The sequence below is a fragment of the Bison bison genome, unplaced genomic scaffold, assembly GCF_000754665.1.
Source record: "Bison bison bison isolate TAMUID 2011002044 unplaced genomic scaffold, Bison_UMD1.0 scf7180017864330, whole genome shotgun sequence".
Taxonomy (NCBI): domain Eukaryota; kingdom Metazoa; phylum Chordata; class Mammalia; order Artiodactyla; family Bovidae; genus Bison; species Bison bison.
The window spans coordinates 412345-417673 of NW_011494902.1; the positions used below are offsets into that span (position 1 = coordinate 412345).

Here is a 5329-nt window from a genome sequence, read left to right on the forward strand (position 1 = left end):
CCTCCCCCTCTCCCCTCCTCCTCACTCCTGCCCCCACCCTACAACTTCTTCCCCTCACACCGCCTTTCCCCGGGAAGCCAAGATGGCCGCCGGTGCCGACGCCCCGGCCAGGCCAGGCCTAGGCCTCGAGCGCTCCCCCTTCCGGCTCCGAGCGGGCGGGGCGAGAGAGCATGCGCAGTGAGGAGCGCCGCCGGCTGCCGCTCCCATTCCGAAGGTGAGGTGGTCCACTTCGGGTGTTCTCCAGGTAGGGGCGACTAGGTCTGCCCGAGCCTCCAATTCTCCTTCTGAAACTGGAAGGGGTTTTTCGTTGCAATTACTTCTGTGCTAGGTTGAGGAAGCGTTGGAATCGCATTCCACAGCCACAACTATCCTCCGGTGCTCCGGGGAAAACGGCCTAATTGAAAACCTTGTCAGCGGCACCCATCCGTTTTTATATCTTGAGCGGCTCCTTTTGTGGTTGGTAAAGAGCTATATCTGACGGAGGGTGAGCCGTTGGTGGAGAGAGGAACAAAGGCTTGCGCCGTGGCTCCTCTGCCTTGGTATTGTTTTTTGTTTTTGTTTTTTCTTCAGTTACACTTGTGCATTGTTACAACGGGGCACATTACAAGTGTTACCACAAGGGTTAGATTGTAGGCCACCCGGAGGGCAGGCCTGTGCCCACTAGGAAGGCACACCTCACAGGAATGTACAGGTAAACACTTACACATATAAGCTTTTGGTGGCTTTGAATGAGGAGAAAAAAGTACTCTCCGGGGTAGTTTTAGACTGTGCTATTCTACTTGAAGGATGAAACCACGGATTAAGGACCAAAAATTTTAATTAAAAAAAATTAAAAACTAGAAAGCCTAGAAATGGCATTTAAACTTATCAAAGTGTGCATCAGAATTCCGTGGAAGGCTTGTTACAGCACAGAATGCTGAACCACATCCCCTGAGTTCTCTAAGGGGTCTGGAGTGGGGCCTGATAATTTGCATTTCTACCCAGTTTCTACGTGTTGGTCTGGGACCTCCCCCCACCTAGGAAACCTATAATGTTACTAGCTTTTTTCTCTTCTGGTTTACCTTCTGATAAACCATGTGGATTCACTTATAGGTGACTGAAATAAAAATATTTTTCCTAAGAAAGGATGTCTCATTACTCCAGAAGATAACAGAGTGGTGTTAGACCAGGCTGGGCAATGTAATTTAAGCTTTTCAGTCATTTGGCAAATAAGAATTGCTCACCCATTCTATTAAGGCAGGGACTATGCTGACCGTTAATATTCAGTAGACACAAAATGAACAGGTTCTCCGCGCTGCAGAGTTTACAGTTTAGTGGAGAAACATATAAACTGTATTAAGAGCAATAGAAATTATAAAGCAGAGGGCTCTGAGAAATGGGGAGGAGGGGTGAGTGAATGGGAGGGAAACAAAAGGTAGGAGAGGCTTCTCTGACAAAAGTGAAAGTCGCTCAATTATGTCCGACTCTTTGTGACCCCATGGACTATACAGTTCATGGAATTTTCTAGACCAGGATCCTGGAGGGGGTAGCCTTTCCCTTCTCCAGAGTATCTTCCCAACCCAGGGAGTGAACCCAGGTCTCCTGCATTGCAGGCGGATTCTTATACCAGCTGAGCCAGAAGCGAAGCCCAAGAATACTGGAGTGGGTAGCCTATCCCTTCTCCAGTGGATCTTCCTGACCCAGGAATGAAACTGGGGTGTCCTGCATTGCAGGCGAGTTCTTTACCAACTGAGCTATCAGGGAAACATTTAAAAACTGAGGGCTGGAAGATGATAGATAGGGAGGAGAGTAAGGAAGAAGGGGAGAGCCTTCCAGGAAGTGAGAAGAGTCCAGGCCCTGAGGTGAGAATGAGCCTTTTTTCTTCCACAAGTTTAAAGAAGTTCCAAGTGTTCAAAGTGAAGTGAGCCAGAGAAGAAGACAGAATGGGAGGTAAAGCCTGAGATAAGGAGGAATCAAATCATGCGAGGATTTGTAGACTTCTTAAAGCATCTTAAAGTTTAGCCTAAAAGCAACTTGGAATCCATCAGAGATTTAAGGAAATGTTTTGCCTGCTTTGTAAGGAATGGATTCTACAAAGTTAATAGTGAAGTGAATGCTTATATAGCGTATATGATGTTGGCGTTAAGAGATAGAAAATATGAGGAGTAGCATCCAGATGGGATTAGATGTGTACAAAGGAGACTTACTAAGGGGCATCATCATCATTACCATACACTGGTGCCCAGTACATCCACAGCTACTCATATGAAATAAACAAACAAATAAATAAATCTCAGGGGCCACTTTCCTCAGAGATTTGTCTTCCAAGAAGTCAAACAGAAGTGATTCTTTGTTCAGGTACCTTCTGTTTTTTCACTATACATAGAAGATGGTATATGAGGACTCTTTGCTGCCTTTTCCACCATCAAGTACTGAAGGTTTTGGGGGAGAGCAGATGCCCGAAGATTGGCCCTGACAGAAGATGGAGATGTGGTTTGGTTGGGGTAGAGCAAATGATTGTTTCCAGTATGACAGGTAGTATGTCTGGACTGACGGGATCTTACCAAAGGGGTCTCAAGAACAGAGGTTTGGAACTCGAACTCAGGGAAGTTCTCCTGCTCAGGGAAGTCCACAGCAATAGATCCTCAAAATGGCTGTCCAAAATGCTGGCCTTGGGTGGGTTGTCATGGAAGTAATTACATCAGTGTTCAGAAACTAGAATGATCCAGGCAGGCAGCCTCATAAGTGAAGAGGGCTATGAGGAGGGTATGGCAACGTGGAGAGCCCACAGAAGACAGTAGAAAATTGTTGCTATGTAAGATTGTAGGCCTTGTGTTGCCAAAACCTCCCTTTTTTTTTTTTCAAGAAAAGTTGGAAATACCTGTATTTTTATCTGTTGGTAACTAATTTTTTGAAGACCATATCTGACCCACAGGCTACCCATTTTCAATGTTTGATTCAAGAGACTGTTTAATGTATACCAGTATATTACATTCAAATATGAGCTTTGTGTTCATGGTAGTTACTGTGTCTCATTCCGTAGACATGAGGAGACCTGCTGCAGTCTCTTTCACAGAGTCAAGACCTGTCCCTCATCTGTAAAGGGAGTGACTTGTTAGAAGTGTTTCAGTTTCCAGCACTTGTGAAAACTGTCTGTGGAGGTTCCTCATAACTCACCTACCCAAACACTTTGCCTGCTTAAGACCCTTTCCACTTCCTGCTTGCTGCATGCCACATTGGTCAGCGTCTGTACCGCTGTGGTGGCTCAGCCTTCTTCAGCTATGTAGAACCTTCTGAGGCATATCCGGCCAAAGCATTTCTGACCACCCTGTTTGCATATGCACCCGTCTTCCTGCTTACCCTTCTACAAATACTGAGAAGCAGAGGATGTCAGAGCTAGAAGGCCTCTTGGGGATGATCCTTGATCGATATGAAAAGGAAAGCAGTGGTGGATGAGTGGGATTTGTTTGACTGCCCTAAATTCATTGCTGCCTATTAGTACCCTGGTTTTCCTTTCAGTTCAGGTCAACTAGGTGCTTTGTTCTTGTCAGTTTCCAAACCCAGTTCCTAGCCTTTTAAGCATTTGTCCATCTTACAGTATCCTTCCAATAAATCCCCTTTTGCCTAAGTTAACAGCAGTCAGTTTCCATTACTTGCGTAAATTTAAGAGCTCTAAATGATACAGAAGCCCAGAGAGTTTAAGTGATTTTCCCAATATCTTAGAGAAACTAAGGAACAGAGTCCAGATCAAAACCCAGTTCTGACCCCTTTTCAGGACTCTTAAGTTATAATGCCACAAGCATTCTTTAATTTTGACTGCTATACTGGTTACAGGTTACCATGAGATTTCCTAGGTCATTCCTGTTCTTTAACATCAATTTAGCAAATGTCTCTGAATCTTAAAATGTCCAAGACTTTCACAGCACTTCATTTCCATTATTTTAAAATGGGAAACAATATAATTTTTTTTTAAATTAACTTGGGTACTTGTTGCACAGGTGACTATTTGCAAGTTGTCAGAGCAATCAAATCTATAGAGAGCATTGATTAAGGCAGATTAGATAAATGGTCAAGATGTCCATGCAGCCCAGTGGTCATAGGGGATGATGGCTATGAATGGTGGCTTCTCCTTTCTCAAGTCGTGTGACCTTAAATAACTTAGTGTGTAGAGAGAGCACTGACCTTGGAATCAAGAGACTTGAATGTCAGCTTCTTAAATTAATCTGTTTCTTCATCTTTAAAAAATGGTAGGAATATGTAACTCACAGAGTTGTTGTAAAGCATAAATTTTTAAAAAGCATGTTGCAAATTATAAAACAACTGTGTGAAAAGATCGAAAGGAACATGCTTGAATTATAAAGTAATGACTCTTTTACTTATTACTTATACAGACCTAAAGTTTTAAAGTTTGTCCCTCTTTTCACAGAAATTATCTTGGGGCCCGTCTGCTTACTCTTTTAACGCTGCTGCTGCTGCTAAGTCGCTTCAGTCGTGTCCAACTCTGTGCGACCCCATAGACGGCAGCTGCTACCATCATGCAAAATATTTTTAGAAGGTTTCTTTCAGACTTGCCTTCAGAGCCTGTTGCACATACCCTTAAATATCTTCATTGGTGGCAAATCTTGGCCCTTGAGTGTTTGCATGTCTCGCACGGAGGCACAGGTCAGCAGTGGCCTGACATGGGGACAGGAGCTCTGGCTGCTGCAGACCTGCATCATGCAGCATGTGGCATAAGCCCTATTGGAGGAGGTCGTCATTAGCCTCACCATAGAGCTGCCAAGCAGACAACCCACAAACTGCTGAACAATTATACCAAAGAAATTCTCACACTATTAAGAAAGTTCTAGGATCCAAAACAAATTTATAACCTGGGATCGGGCAAAGGGAAGGAGAAAACAAAGGGAATTTGACTTTGGAGGGCAGTGGGATTTGAGTACAGAACTTCCCACAGGACTGGGGAAACAGACTCTTGGAGGGCACAAACAAAACCTAATGTGCACCAGGAGAAAGGAGCAGTGTCCCCACAAGAGACTGAGCCAGACTTACCTGTGAGTGTCCAGGAGTCTCAGTGGAGGCATGGGTCAACAGTTTGGCCTCAGGTCAAACAAAAGAGAGAGAACACAGCCCCACCAATCAACAGAAAATTAGATTAAAAATTTACTGAGCATGCCCCCGCCCAGTAAACAAGACCTAGTTTCCCCCACAGTCAGTCTATCCCATCAGGAAGCATCCATAAGCCTCTTATCCTTATTTATCAGAGGACAAACAGAATGAAAACCACAATCACAGAAAACTAACCAAACTGATCACATGGACCACAGCCTTGTCTAACTTAATGAAGTTATGAGCC

At 44.3% G+C, this 5329-nt stretch overlaps 1 long non-coding RNA gene across 4 annotated transcripts in view; it reads left to right on the forward strand.

Moving 5' to 3' along the window:
* LOC104998467 overlaps positions 1-5329 on the forward strand; it is a 98304-nt gene that overhangs the window by 2406 nt on the left and 90569 nt on the right. Inside the window, exon 1 of one of the 4 annotated variants that reach the window (XR_826464.1) lies at positions 7-244. The exons of 2 other annotated variants lie outside the window; for them this stretch is intronic. This is a non-coding gene — a long non-coding RNA (uncharacterized LOC104998467). Of the gene's footprint in view, positions 1-6; positions 245-5329 lie in introns of those variants that run through there. One more of the 4 variants, XR_826465.1, reaches the window with a different exon arrangement.